We start from the raw sequence: 16,873 nt of genomic DNA on the forward strand, positions 1-16,873 counted from the left end.
TGTATTGAAACACTTTGTGTTCATTCATTTTAACATTCATTCCAAAAGGTTTTTCTAGCATCTACAGAGAATATAAATAAATTGAAAGTTATTTCCCTTGAGAAACTTGAGAGACAAGTTAAAATTTGAAGGAAGTCAAAACACACAAATATGCAGATATGACGTATAAACATAAGTAAGCACATATTACACATGTTAACAATAAATATTTATTTATTGATTACAGTGTGCCAGGCACCACGCTAGTAGCAATAGAATAATATGTTATTTTGTTTAACTTTCATAACTCTATCAGGTTGTTACTAAAATTTTTCCCAGCTTACAGGGACTAAGATGTTAAATGTCTTGCTCAAGGTTAATTCAAGTGTCGGGATTCAAACCCAGGTCTTCTGACCCCCAAGCCCTTACCCTTGATCTCTCTCAGTGAAAGTGGCTTAACATTAAGAAAAGCCTGGGATTTAAGGTCAGAAGATGTCAAGTCCACTCTGTGCCACTCACCAAGCTGTAAGATCTTAGACAAATCACTTAACTCCCTGGAGTCTCAAGTTCTTTTTTTAAATAGAATGGAGTAGATGAAGAGGCTTTGTAAGCCCTAAAAGACTCTGCAAACATCAGCTGCTAATATTTTCATTTCAACATGTGTATACATAGTGAAGAAATACCATGCACTGCATTATATTAACAAAAAGAGATTTCTCCCCCCACAAAAAGATGTTTCATTTTGGAATCATAACAATTTACCAGATAAGAGTTGATGGAGAAGTGTCAAAGTTCATTTGCTGTGGAGAACAGTACAGCCTGTGTCTCATTGTCTATATGGAAATCTACTACTCAATATTTACAGTAAAATTATAGCATACCATTACTATGTTACATACATTTATGCTATTCTAATCACAAGCACTAACCCAGCAGCAGAGACAAATGGAAATGGAAATAAAAAGAATTTGTTAATAGAGCTGTTAGAAAGGTACTCATAATGGTTATAACAATATGTAGTTAAATAGGAGGGCAGGATGCTTCTAGAAAGCAACAAATGCTAATGCCCTCTCACCAGATTTTCAATTTTCTAGTGTTTCCTAAGTACTCTGACATATATTTAAAAAAACTCATTGCTCAGATTATACAAACAAGTTGGGCATATTTAAACTCTTTTTGTTATTTTCATTATTGTTATGCTTTCCTGAAGGAACTATTTAGTAGTAAAAAGAGAGTTAATAAGTCAAAACAGACAATAAATTGATATGTGATGTCAGTTTCATTGAAACTAATCTCTGCTAGAACAGTTTTAATCTCACTTACTTCCATTCCCATCATAATTATACTTCTAAAATATTAATCAGTGTTGTTTTACTTTAAGCATATTTAACATTTTCCTGAACTCAAAAAATTAACATTAATTCAATAATTAATATCATTTTTATTCTCCAATCTAATTTGTTTCCTAAAAGGGGAGCTGTAGTATTTCAGTGAAGTTCAACCTATTACCCCAATGAATGTATTTTTCCAAAAATATTGTTAAAAATTTTAAGAAAGATAATGAATTTGAGAAATAATTTTATTAACACATAATCACCATTCAGATTCCCTGGTCTCTTGTTAGCCAGTGATAGCTTGTGAGCTGAAAATTTGCTAATGTTAAATAGAGATGAACTTAAAATGCAATTTTTTCCCACTCTTCTCTGCCTTAGATATGGGCACTTCATAAAGCTGAAATAAACCAACATAGATTTAAAGTGGTATATGAAATACAACAAAAATCTTAAAAAGGAAAACAGTGAGAAATGTATGATTCAGATATGTTAAGAGATTTGTTTAAAATACTTGCCAATTGCTCATTGTTTTTGGTCACATATTGGACTTCACATTGAAATGAGCTACACTAATAAGTCCCTTCTTCACATTATGTCATGCACACAGAACTTTGTGGGGGAGGTTCTTCACTGTGCTTATCTTCTCCCACTCGCTCAACAAGCATACAGCTTGATCACTGGCAAAAAACCTAAGGAAGAATCCATTTTCCTTAATCATCGCTGCTTTTTCTTTTTTCTTTTTCTTTTCTATTTTTATTACATTTTTCCACTACCATTTACACTCCTTACATCCCTCTCTCACCTGCAGTCAGCATGTTGTCATTCATGTCCATGAGTCTTTTTTCCTTTTTGCTTGGTTTCCTTCACTCCCTAAATCCTCAGCTCCGACCAAGAACTGTCAGCTTGGTTTTTATCTTGTCTATAGACTGTCTATATCTTGTCTAGAGTCTGTCTATATTTTGCTTGTTAGTTCAGTTTGTTCATTAGATTCCATATGTGAGTGTACTCATATGGTATTCATTTTTCTCAGACTGGCTTATTTCAGTTAACATAGTGTTCTCCAGGTCCATCCATGCTGTCACAAAGGGTAAAATTTTCTTCTTTTTTACAGTTGAGTAGTATTCCATTGTGTAAATGTCCCATAGTTGTTTATCTACTGACGGACACTTGGGTTGCTTCCATATCTTGGTGATTGTAAATAATGCTGTAATGAACATAGGGGTGCTTATGTTCTTTTGAATTACTGTTTCAGGTTTCTGAAACAAAATTGGAATCACTTGGTTATAAGGCAATTCCAGTTTCAACTTTTTGAGGTATCTCCATACTCTTTTCCACAGTGGCTGCACCAATCTGCATTCCCACTAACAGTGCTAAAGTATTCCCTTTTCTCCACATCCTCACCAGCATTTGTTTGCTGATTTATTGACATCTTGTTGTTGTTTTAAATTTGCATTTCTCTGATGATTATTGATGTTTAGCATCTTTCTATATAGTCTATCGTCCATGAGTATGTCCTCTTTGGAGAAGTATCTATTCAGGTCAAATTACATTTAACATAAAAATTGTAAAAATATTCTCAGATTGCTGCCTTTTATTTTTCCTGTGTGTGTGTGTGTGTGTGTGTGTGTGTGTGTGTGTGTGTTTTAACTTCATCTGAGTAGAAGTCAAATAGGATAATGTCAGAAATCTTCTGGGCACTAAAGGCCAAAACCAATATGAAGCAATGGGCTGAGCAAATTCATGGTCAACTGGCACTGACCTGCACAGGGAGTCGCACTGAATAATTTATGTTCAGAATTTCACTTTGGGACCCAAGTCATCTAGATCAGCTGTCTATAATGTCTAATACCACCAGGAAATTTCTCAACTCTCCTCTTTTCTTGGACAGCACAAATGTGGTCTGCAAATCACCCTGTTGCTTTTCTGACCAAAGAAGATACCATGAAGATCTAGCCCTTTCCAATCTAGGAAAAATAATTTCTGCCTAATAGAGCTCACTACTAATCTCTCATCAACTCAGTGGCAAGATCTTTGATGCCTAATTTTAATTGCGACATTCTCTTCCTCAGAATTACAATCAGCAGCAGGGCAGTTAGCTGGGCTACTAATAGGTCAAAGAAAAAATAGTTTACAACTATCTTTTGAATGGTACTGTACAAGTCACAGAGTACTTTCTTAAGCAGTGTTGCATTTCATTTGCACAGTAACTCTGTGAGGTACATACACAATACCTAAAACTATATAATTTGTTACCTCAATTCACATCTTATAAATGATAAAATTTAGGCTCAGAGAGGTTAAGTAATTTCTTCATGGTCAACAAAGCCCATGATATTTCTCCTATGCCTTGCCACGTGAGACATGACCCTAGGTGTTTCTTAGAACAAATTCCCAGTAATTAAATACGACATACTGATGGTGATAGAAAGATCAAGAGAGAGAGATGTACAGGATCTATACCTGCTCTTATCATAATATCTCCACCTTTATAATAAAAGAATACTGTCTGTTATCTGACAAGCCTGAGTGTGCTAACATTCTCTCCAAATGTGTTTCAAGCTCAAAAGTTATATTTAAAATGTCATCAATTTCTGGACACTAATACTCAAAAATGATACACAGCCCGGGTTTCTGGCATCCTTTATGCCCATCTGCTAGCATGGCATGGTGCCCATTCACAAGGTAATAAGACAATTTCAGGAGGACACAGATGCCAAGCATATCAAGGCTGAGAGTGATAACCTGCAAAATGAAGCAGGCAGCTTTCATTTTTCTACAATGAACAGATCCCCCTAAGTCAGAAGCACCTGATCATACCTCTGCATCTATTCCATTAAGGGAGATCCCATTAGCTGACATAGAATAGAACACACAGTGAAGACGGCTGTTAATAGTTCAAAACCTTGACTCACTTTTTCTGTAAGTTACGAAGGAGAATTAAGGGACAGTGGTAGGGAATAAAATCCTGCCACCTTCAACTCAGCTCAAGACAAGTGTCTGCCATGGAGAGAATGAGAGTTGGATAGAAATTCCAATGTCAGGAAGCTTTGAGCCTTTGTTTACTTGAGGCCAATCAAATGTCAAGTAGCCTGTGGCTCAGCCCAACATGTAGGTTCAAGTGTTGGAATGGTGTTTCATTTTCTGTAGATGTAGATATGGCACCTCTATTGACTCATCTGCCTGAGAATATAATGATAAGAAAGGCAAGGTAAATATAAGTTCCCTTCTGAATTCTAGTGAGCATCCTTGGACTAGAGCTGTTATATGGAGCCTAATGGAAGACGCATAACTCAGTCATCGTATCTTGGCAATATGCTTTTTGTGTATATATCTGAGGTGAAGATTGTTTAAAGAGCAAAAGGAGTAACTTAGTGGCAAGAAAAAAAAAGACAGTATCAGAAATTAGAAGAAAAGGAAAAGAAGAAAAATTTATAGTATAAACTTGTTATAACTATCCTACAACATTAATTAATTCTTGTGGTCAATTTTATAGTAATTCTAAAAAAAAAAACATCATTTGGATATTACAAAGAGATGTGTCAATTTGGTTAAATATCCTGTCGTTCCTGAAAACTGCATAGCTATTTTCTCTCCTTTTTCTATTTGTAGACATATTTATCCTGGAAAGCTATATGGAGAGAGATACATATTCATAAATATATATGCATTCATGTTTATATGTAAATATGCACACACAAATATATTATTAAAAACTACATATACCTACACATGCACACACACTCATTAAAAATCAGATTCTACACTGCAGTGGAATTATCCTGAATGGGTTTTGGTAGGTAGCTTTCTATATATGATATTTTCTCTTTTCTCAGTTTAAAAAGGAGAAAAATAACAGTAAAATATTTCATAGTAAGGTATTATCAGAAAATATATGGATTTTGATGTGTGTAAGTATGTGTGTTTAATAGCATTTGAGTAATAGAATGTGACTACTGTCATCATGATAAGCTAAAGTGGTTATGTTTCTGAAAAATGTATTTATTCATTTAATATTTTTCAGCAGATATTTGTTGAATACATACAATGTTCACAAATAATTCCCTATCTTTGAGGAATAATAATTATAATTTTAGCAATATAAATGTTTTTATTTCAAATAATTTGATTTTTTTCATTGATTTCTGAGATTTTAAAGACTACCAAGAGTGTGTTAAGAATTATTCTGGGCTTTGATGACACCATAAGAACAATATCTGTCTCAAAGTGTTTGAAGTGTGGGGTATGATAAAGACTAGAAAGGTTATCAACAAAGCATGTTTAATGGCAATACAGTGGGGCAAAAAACATAAAAGGAACATACTGCTCCTTCAGATTTGGTGAATCGGGAAGACTTTATGGGTTAAATAGTGCCTAAGTTGTTTCCCTGGAAGCTCACTGGTATTTTGCCAAAACTGTGTGTGCACATGTACAAGTAGGTAGCAGTAACCAAGACTTACCTCTGCGGAAACTGAAAGTCACAGCACAGTGATCTCTGTCCCCACCAGCCATGACACCCATGTCTAGCTCAATATGAAGGCAGGTAAAAGAAAGTGGATATCAAACCAGATAATAATGAGAGAATATAGTATTAAAGCCAGTTAAGAAATGCCTTGATAAAAGATGTAATGTTGGTACCAACATGTTTCTTCATAGTAGTTGCATACATTTTATAGCACTGTGAATAATATTGATATTTGTCAAATGAGGGGTGAAAAGATCTTGAGAGGAGATTAAGAGAAGAGTCACAAAGAGAAGAAATAACACTGTAAAGAAGGAAAGGCTTAGTTGAGCCTAAATGTGTTGCTAGGTATAAAGGTATGGAGGATTCTTCTCTACTCAAAGCAGGGCAAGAGAAATCATCAAGTTTCAGGAATGAGGGCCATATTTGTTTTATCTGCTAGCAGATAATAGATATCCTCTTTCTCCATAATCTACATGTCTATCAATATACCTATATGGAAAAACAGAAAGGAGGAAGGAAGGAGGAAAAAAATGGAAGAAACAAAGGGAGGGAGGGAGGGAGGGAGGGACTGAGGGAGGGAGGGAGGGAGGGAGGAAAAGACACTATAAATGAATTCAAGCTCCTTGGCATTTTATGAGTGTGATTGTCACTTCAGGGTGGAAATGGCCTAGACTGATACCATAGGGGAGAAGTCCTCCAATTTAAGCATGCTAAGGAATCTTCACAGGTGTATGTTGAAAGAAGATTTCATAATTCTTCCCAAGAGATTCTGACACATTTGGTCTGAAATGGTGTTCAATAACCTCCCCTAGATGAATTTAACATTGGGGGTTTAGACCATACATAAAGAAATGATATCTTAAGGGATTTTAAACATTCCTTTTAGTTTTATGAGTTATCTACAGAAATTTACGTCTACAGTTTCACATTTGTCTTGGTGGGTAAGAAGAAATGCCCACTTTTCTAAGCATACTAAAGTCACCAAAAATCTTAGGAACAGGCTCTGAATTTGTGTATATGTATTATAATACATTATAATTCTCTTTCAATTTTAACCTCAGACCTGAATGAATTCCATAATACATATCTTTATTTTCTGAAAAGAATGACTGTGATTTAAGAGAAAAATGTCAATTAGAGGAAGAAAAAAAGGAAAAGAAGAGAAGTAGAAGAGGGAACAGAAAAGCTATCTATGAAAGAAGTTGAAGTTCACCCTCACCATGTATCATTTTTAGTTTAGGCAGAGTGAAAACTTAATCATTAAAGAAATTACATACTTTAAATCATGAACATTTCTCAAACAAAATAAATTTGAACATAAAAAATAAAAACACATTTGGTCTGATTTATTGTATCCTCACTCCCATGGATTTCATAAGGGGTTGTCCTTCCAAAGAACAACACTGTAGTCAAGATCTACCAGTTCACCTGAGTAATAAACAAGAATAATGCTATTGCACAGTGTTTCATCTCTGCTTTACATCATGAGTAACTTCAAACCTAATTACGGTTGGAAATTTTGCCTGAACAAGTCTGAAAAGTATTGGGTAATTTCTTAGCAGTCATGACATTGATTCTGTGTAGGAACATACTAGGCTGAAGTTCAGAAAGGCACACAGGCCTAAAACACCACGAAAAGTGAGGACAAGGGCAAAAGGTAATTAAAAAGTATAAGGACTTTGGAATGAGATAAAACTGGGTGTAAGTTCTAGTTCTGCCACGCATCAGATTTCTGCCCTTGAAACAAATTATTTACCCTTTTTGAGACACAGTTTTCTTACTTGAAAATATAGATAAGAGGAACTTCTTTCCCCAAATTATGTTTAATATGTTAGGTAAAAAACCTAGCTCAATGGATGATCCCTGACATATTCAAGTCTGTGTATCCACAGAAATTACTTTTACAATGTTGGTGATATAAAGACCCAAATAATGAGCAGAAAATGGAAAGAATATATAATGGAGATGTTTGTTGTTATGTCCAGTTATTTCTCTATAACTGAAATTTCATCCAAAACTGGTTCTATATGCAATGCTAGAAAAATGTGTGGAAGCAATTGACATTTCACTATTTTTCTGAAAGGATTAAGATGTTTTTACAGATTTCTTCCACTCTAGAATTCTAATACAATAGATTAGTAAGATAGCATTTTGAGGTATGAATAGCATTTCTTCCCCTAGACATCAGCTTCATTAGATCTATTACCTTTACCACACCATTCAGCATCCTCCACATGAGTGTTTATAAAGTTAAGGAAGAGTCAATATCTCAGTTTGAAATTCCAATCATAGAGATAAATAATCAGGAAGGAAATAGCCGAGAATTTTCAGAGAGAACTTTTTTGAAAATCACAAATAAAAAGTCTTACAGATGTAGAGGAGGAGAGTTTCCAGCAGCCTTTCCTCATCCACAGTCTCACTTCCTGCAGTCTCAGTCACCTGTGGTCAGGTGCCACCCACAAGTAGCGAGTGCAAAATTCCAGAAATGAACAATTCAGAAGTTTTCATTGTGTGCCATTCTGAAAAAGAGTTACATACCTTTCCACTTTGTCCCACCCAACTCACGAGGTGTGTCTCCTGCAAAGGTTTTTGGTGAAACATCAAATGACCCAGGTGACTCAGCCTCCCTACAGCCCATATTTGAAGCCCAGTGACTTCTGGCTTCTCCCAAAACTAAAATCACCTTTGAAAAGAAAGAGATTTAGACCATCGATGAGATTCAGGAAAATACAATGGAGCAGTTGAGGGTGATTCTAACAAAGGATTTTACAGAGTGTTTTGAACAGAGGAGGAGACACTGGGAAAACTGTGTGAGGTCCCAAATGCTGACTTTGAAAGGGACTAAGGTATCATTGTCTTATATACAATATTTCTTGTATCCCGTATCTTCTTCAGTAAATGTCTCTATTTTTCATAGTGCATGCTGAATAATTTCCGGACACACCTGCCTTTTAGTCACTCAGAAGCCCTTTCAATTATCAGACAAATTATCTAAGAAAGAAACCACATCCACACAACTTTATTGTAGTATATTATCATAATTGTCTTATTGTGTTATTAGTTATTATTGTTAATCTCTTACTCAGCCTAATTTATAAATTAAACTTTTATCATAGGTATGTATGTATAGGAAAAAAACATGACATGTATCAAATTTGGTATTATCTGAGGTTTCAGGCATCCACTGGGCATTTTTTAATGTACTCCTTGCAGGTAAGGAGGGGGAACCACTACATAACAAAAATAACAGAGTTGGCAAGACTGCAAGGTGAAGTAGAACATTATTTTCCCAATACAGAGAAAGGTTAAAAACTCCACCTGGATTGAAGGAAGAAGAGATAGAAGAGGAGAGTGCTAGAAGGAGAGGGTTTGGTCATAAAGGGAGAGTGGAAGAATGGGGCCAAGCTGCAGGCATGGGGTCTGGCCCCTCCCTATTTTCTCTCCTGGAAAAAAACATTTGTGCTACTCCTGGTGTCTTGTGAAATAGGAACAATGAGTAAGACAGTAAGATACTGCAGGATCAGGTCTGGGACAGACTCTCAGAGGACAAATACCAACCATGGTGTGGGAAAATATCCGAAAGATTCTGGGGCCTCCAAGAGGAATGCAGAAAATCAGAGAGAGTTTCAGTGGATGAAGGAAACATGCATGTGTATTGACCAGACACCCTGACTAGGCACAACTTGAATCATCCAAGCCAAAGGCCGTATGATACAACCTTAGATACCTGCTGCAGATTTATCTGAGATCAAGGTGGAGGCACGGAGACTGAGAAGAATGAATTGAACCTGAGTGAAGACAGAGTGTGACTGTGGCCCAAGCCCCCTGTGTGAGAAACAGTCTCTAGAGTGCCCCCTATGAGAAGGGAGGAGGAAGATTCCTGAATTGAGTACATTTCTAAAAGAGACTTGGAGACATTGAAAGACTAAGATTGCCTTGACCTGGCAAGGTGACTATTTTGACTACACAGAAGTCACAGGCAAGTTTCCGTTGGTTCCTCATAAAATTTGTGTCTGTGTTGAATTGTTCTCCAATTCTACATTCACTGTGACTGACACCAGCCAACACCAATCTTGTGGAAAATTATTACCTTCAAAGTAGATCTAATCCTGGTTAGCTATGGAAACAGAAAAAAAAAATCAAGATCATTTAGCTTTAAAAGTATAATTACAGGAGTTAAAAGAATGGTTTTTATTTTTGAAATAATATTTATAGGTAGGTATTTCTCAAAGTTGAAGTCATGTTGCTACACATTTTAAATTCACTGTTTCTAGAGCTCTGTTCCCTCTTCCCCCCTGGCACCCTCTGAAAGGTAAACATTGACAATGACCCCATGGAAAATCACTTGAAATGAAAGCCACCATTATTTTTCTTACTGTCTGTCAATACAATAAAATGACATTTTATAAGTTTAAGTTCACTATACTTTAAGTAATCACAAGTATAAGTTAAGTCTTTCTTCAGAATATCAGGATTCAGTACCTGTACTTGTTAATGTTACAATGTTTCAGTTCTTTTCTGGTGCAAAAGTATCTATTTCAAATGTTTTCTGTTACATTTATAAATCTGTCTTATCTTCAAGATACAACGAATGGCTAGTTGGACTATTAGGGAGTCCCTTAATATTTTTTGCCTCACTCATGGACATGCATTTTGATTTCAGAAAGAGAGGGGGAGAGGGAAAGAGAGAGGAAGAGAAACATCAGCATAAGAGAAAAACATAAATCAGTTGCCCTGAACCCACAATCCAGGCATGCGCTCTGACCAGGTATCATACCCATGAACTTTTGGCTTACAAGACTGTGCTTCAACCTATTGAGCCCCACTGGCCAGAGTGGGAGTACCATAATTTTACCTATTTTGCTGTTGAATCTCTGGGTGCATTTAACTTTGTTCATTCATTCATTCAAGTTTTTATTGAATGTCTATCATTTTCCTGACCAAATGCTTTATTACTTTGAATTCTTTAAGAAAGTCAATATTCAAATGCTTTCATTCATTTTTCTATTATATGTGCAAATAATCACTCTATTATTTGCTTAAGTTGAAAACCATTCAAATGTTTTAATTAATGTTGAGAATAATAGCTTCCTCATCCCAGGCTCTGGATCATTTCTGAAATGATGGCCTCATACCTGTGTTATGAGCCTTTGAAGCTTAGAAAAAGCAGATTCTTAAAATAAAGATCTAAATTAGATTTAAAAAACTGACTCAGATTCATACAGCTGGGCCAGAGGTAAGAAAAATGAAATAGACTCTATTTTCTGTTCAGATGCGTGTTGTAAGATGCAAACATGTTGCTTGCCCAGTGCAACAGCCCCAGGGGCCATCATTCACAGCTAGTGTGGAGAAATGGGGTTCCTGGTGCCATCAGAATGATAGCCCTTCACAAGCACTCTGCAACCTCTGCCACCACAACCCTCTCTTCTCCTTCATTCTTGATGAAAGAACTTCAAATGTATTTGTGTATTTGTCAATAAGTGACCCATTTCTCAATATAGAAACTGATTTATGATTGGTGAAAACCAGTCTCAATGGCTTCACTCCCTTGCCAGTCATTGTTTAAACACAGAAAGGTGACCCAATAATATTGAATAAATCCCTTGCTGGCATCTGGGAAAGGATTTTCCTTAGAAATGAAGAGACATGTAGAAGGACACTCATCTTCTTCCACTGGGTGTAGTCCTATTTCCAGGGATGTCTGAAGCAGTTGAATTTACAGTGTAGAGAAATAGCACTAAAATGCTCCAGATTACCATCTGGAACAGAAGCCAAAGAACTACCCTACTTACAAATCTTACAAATTCCTGTTGAGAAATAACAAATTTATTAGTATGTTAAGCTACTATTAGTTGTTACTTCTCTTATTTGCAGCCAAAGCTTCCCTTAATGAAAGTCAGGAATTTGGCTACTTCATTCATCAGTATGGGAATGAAGGAATAGAGAGACTGTAATTTTTTGTTAGTAACCAGAAATATATATATTGAGCCTTGGCTGGTGTAGCTCAGTGGAATGAGCGCAGGATGGGAACCAAAGTGTCACCGGTTCAATTCCCAGTCAGGGCACATGCCTGGGTTGCGGGCCATGTCCCCAGTGGGCCACGTGAGAGGCAACCACACACTGATATTTTTCTGTATCACTTTCTCCCTCCCTTCCCCTCTCTCTAAAAATAAATAAATGAATAAAATCTAATATACATCAGAGAGAAAGATAGTAACCAGTTATCAAGTCCGGCAGAAGTAAGAGTAACACCTGCTTGAGCATGGTCTCACATGAGATGGACAGCAATTTGAATATTTCACCTAAAATGTCATATGGTATGCTTGAGTGTGATACTGTTGTGTTACAGAATTACATGCTTATGATTTCTTAATAAAAGATTTTGTAATTAAAAAGGGGCATTATTTTTGCCATACCCTGTGTGTGTACGTCTACATGTATATATAAAGGTAGTTTTACAATCACTGAATGGACAATAGTATAATAATTAATAAATAATATAAGAATAAATCTGTGGTTTGTGTACTCATAACTGTAAACTTACTTTGCCCCACCCTGTTTGTGTGTGCACACACACACACACACACACACACACATAATATATGGCTCATTGCTTTTATTAAGTTAATTAGTTGTGATACTTGGGAGAGCAGAGTAAAGTCTGGTCCTAAACCATGTTTAATCCCTGGAATACACTTACCTACTCCTGAGGGTTCATTCTTTTCACTCTTTCATAACTACCTTCTTGGTTACCTAAGGTTTCCTTCACTCTCTCCTCACCCAGAGAGTTGACAATTTGACTGTTCCTTGAATATGACACCTCGCTGGAGCATGGAAGACAATATTTATACTTACTCATGGTAAACCTTAAACTACAGCCCAGATTTTTCCTATGCAATACAACCCAAGCATATCATATTTGGAAACTCTAATAATAATAATAAAAATCACATTGGAAGCAAGCATTTTACATAGCAGACAGATTATATTTAAAAATGCTTTTAAGAATATTGTCCTGGTTGGGTAGCTAAGTCAGCTAGAGTGTGTCCCGATAACCCAAAGTTCTAGGTGTGATTCCAGTTAGGACACATACAAGAACAACCACTGAATGCATAAATAAGTGAAACAGCAAATTGATGTTTCTCTCCCTTTCCTTCTCTCTCTCTCTCTAGAAATCAACAAAAAATCAATAAAATAAAGACGTCTTTGATCATCTGTATGCTAAAGAGAAAAGAATGATCTCAAGACTGCAGTCTATTTCTATGTTTTACATAGATTAGAAGTCATTCTTTATATTTGTTGCCCCCTAATAGGAAAGATCACCAAAAAGGGGGACTTTCTGAGTTACAATGCTCTGGTGAACCCATGCACAGGCCACTTGATAATGGTTGGCCTGGCAGGGGTCCAAGGCAGGGAATACTTCATAGATACTCGGCATGTCTTCACTCTGGCAATGACTGTGAAGTATGGTGGAGCATTTGTGTTATCAGCAAGAAGGAAAAGGAGAAGAAACTTGTCAAGAGAAGAAAGGTGAATGAAAATTACTCTTTGGGGGAAAACCCACAGTATTTAGTGTTCACAGGAGAATTTTATTCTTCCTCTTTTGAATTTCAAAACCGCACATGCCTTGTGGCCTTAAGGAGAGAAGCGCAGGAACAAAGCTGCTTTTGTACTCTATTAAGGTTGAGATTAAAGTCCCTACTGATAAACTGAACATTCTTTAAAAGTGACCAGAAGCAAACAGTGTCTGTTTGCTGCTACTTTATTACAAAGACACCACTGAGAATAGCTAAGAATATATACTATTTGATCTTTAACAGGTTGACCAAATGATTGCAGTTGGCTCCAGTATAAGATGCTTTCTGCAAATTATTGTTTCTGGTTATAAACCTTTATAATATCTCAGAATGAATTATGTATGTATTTCATGTTTTCTTTTCTGTTATCAGCCTTGATGTTCTCATTTCAAGTTTCACCCTAGCCTCCTAATAATGCAATATTGAGGCCATTCAGACACTAATTATGCCACCGTGGCTTTTTCGAAATGACTAAATCAGCATCAGTTCTATAATTATCATTAGCAAGTTTGTATCAGTAGCTCACATCACTTGAAAAGCTCAACTTAAATGATTTGTGAATGTACTCATCTAATACATTGAACACTCTCTGTAGATACACACAGGTGCTTGCCTATTGCTTTATGTAAAATAAAAAGTTTGTACATGTATATTGCATGAAATATATTTTCAATGCAATATTAAAACATTTTCATAGCTTAAAATATTAAGGTACATAGTGACACCCAAGATACCTCGGCTTTAAAAGCTCAGTTGGGGTGAGGAGTCTAGGAAATAGAAAACTATTACTCATACTTAAGGCTAGATCTGAAGTTTCCTCATTTGTAGATGTTCAAATAGGAATCTGGCAAAGATGATTGACAGGAAAAAGTATCTAAATGCAATTTCTCGGTATTCTCATTGTTTTTGTTTTTGAATTATTGATATTGCCAGTAGTCATTTGCCATGAAAACAAATCAAGGTAGTAGGTATGGTAAGCATTTCCTTGAATACAACACTTTTTATATTTTAAAAAATGTTCACAGTATGCCATTTGTATAACTTAATAATATGGTAAACTGATGGAAAAAGTAACTGCAGCAAAATGAAAACACAGTGCAAATTAAATGCTTAATTTTGTGACTAAATAAATAAATGCTGTGTGGAAAAATATTACAGAAAAAAATCTAACTTCTGAGAGGAGAAGCTGTGAAGATTCCTTTGCATAAGGAAAGCTCACCTTAAACCAGGAAAACCTGATCAGAATTTCTGAATTTAGGTCTCTTCAAGAATAGTGGGGCACATCTAAAAGCTTAGCTATTGTACTTCCCAATGACAATCTTTCTTTTTTAATTTTTAATTTCCATACTACCTAATACTAGATCCTTGTTTTGTACAAAAAAAAAAAAACTTGTGCCAAACCGTAGTATTTTATGACCTACATTATTACCCTCTGGGTAGTGAAATGATGGTGCCAAACTAATTATTGCTTTGTCTAATTTTAAATCCAGGTCTATGGAGATTAACAGCTTGCACATTAATTCAAAGCACCAACAGCCCACCTCACCTAATGCTGTTTTAAATGAATTAAAAATCCTGTTTAGGAAACTTTAATATACTTGAAATGAAGGGAATGTGCATCTGTATTTTTATTCAGTATGTAAAAACTAAATTCACTTTGCTTGTTTTACTTGCTCAAACATACTCCAGGGAGGAACTTTTCAGATCTTTAGGCATTTCTTCTCTTGAGAATGAAATACCTGCTAAACCAAAAGCACAGTCTGAGTGGAACTAATTGAAGTGGTAGTGCTGGTGGGGAGAGGGAGGCAGAATAATGAGAAGAAAGACCATGTTCAATTTGAAGGGAAGAAACATTCAATTTTAAGGTATTGTCCCTTTCTGTATCTTTGACATTAAATGAATGCCTTTAAACACACTGACATTTTGTAATATTGCAAAATGAACATGCAGTTTTGAGCAATCAATACAAATAGACCATCTGTAAAAAGTCAAGGAAGCATATCACCAAACCCTAAAAGAAGGATTGACAGGTTGAAGGAACAGAAAATGATAGACCCTTGCAATAACTTCCCCGCTCGTGGCCCCATTTCCAGTTCTATTAGCTCTATCGTCTTAAAGCAGGGCTCAGATCACATAAATCTCTTGCTCAAAAACCTTTGGGGTGGGGGGTATAAAAGGGCTAAATGGTAATGGAAAAATACAATAAAAAATTAAAACAATAAAAATTCAGTTATGCAAGAAGAATAAATTCTAGATATCTGTTAAAAAACATGGTACCTACAGATGACAACACTGTATTGTATAGTTAAACATCTGTTAAGAGAGTAGATATTATATTAAGTCTTTTTACCACAGTAAAAGAAGTAGAGAAACTTGTAGAGAGTCCTGTTACCTACCAAATGTAATGCAAAACTGTCATCTAAGGACTGAATAAAGTTCCTGAGAAATGCACCCCCAGTTCTCATTTCCACTCTTATTTCCCTTTCATGCCCATGTACAGCATAGGCTCAACCAGATTAGATTATATGCTGCTCCTTGCAAAGGCTCTCAGAATTCCCTTTATTGCTGCCTTTGCACATGCCTATTTCATCTACACATCAACCCATTAATGAACTCAGTAAATATTCGGCATTGTCACTGTTTCAAGCACTGTTGGGGGAGAGGGGTGAATATGGAAGTTACAATAATTGACTGCTCAGGAAGCTTACAATCTAACAGGAGTCAAACACTTATTAAGGTACTATTAAAGTGTTGTGAAGGTAAAGAGAAGGGGAGAAGGAGAGAGAGAAAGAGAAAGAGACTCTGGTGACAGACTAGGAAAAAGATACTGAAGCACCCCTAGAAAGCCTGGGTAGTGTCCCTGGAGGAGTTCAGTGTTTATGAGAGATAGGCCACAGAAGAGGACAGGACACCAGAGGGCACAACGAAAAGCAAGGCAAGCTTGGGACAAACAGTGTGGTGTCTGCAAACTACAAGTGGCTTGTTGTATTGGAGCATAAAGATTGAGGCTACCAAGACCGAGAAAACTGCTCTCTTCATGAAAGAACCCATATTTTGTTTCAGGCTGAACCCCTTTATGAGTCACTTACAACACTCATTTTGAACTATATTTATCTTCTCTCATTTAAAAGTGGTCAATGTTCATTTTCTTTAAGTCCTCTGCAATTTCTTTTGGCAATGCTTTTAACCATGGTAAGTTCAGTATGTACTTTCTGAATGAAATCGAGAATCATGCAAAATCAGGCAGAGGTTGCAGCAAATATATAAACACTATCACCATTTAAAGAAAAATGAATGAAAAAAACCATAGTTCTCAGGTTATTAGAAGAAAACAGGTTTGCATAAACGACAATAAAACATCTCAAGTGAATGTATTACAAGATCTTACAGTTTTCTTTCCACTGTAGAATTACATCATGAAGGAGATATATAGACAACCCTAATACCATTTGACAGTATCTGTATTCAAGTGTAATTCTAACAAATTGAGTAATTTTACTAAAATGAGGTCAAGATCTCTG

Source organism: Phyllostomus hastatus, unplaced genomic scaffold, assembly GCF_019186645.2.
Source record: "Phyllostomus hastatus isolate PE091 unplaced genomic scaffold, TTU_PhHast_1.1 phas_contig_1, whole genome shotgun sequence".
NCBI classification, from domain to species: domain Eukaryota; kingdom Metazoa; phylum Chordata; class Mammalia; order Chiroptera; family Phyllostomidae; genus Phyllostomus; species Phyllostomus hastatus.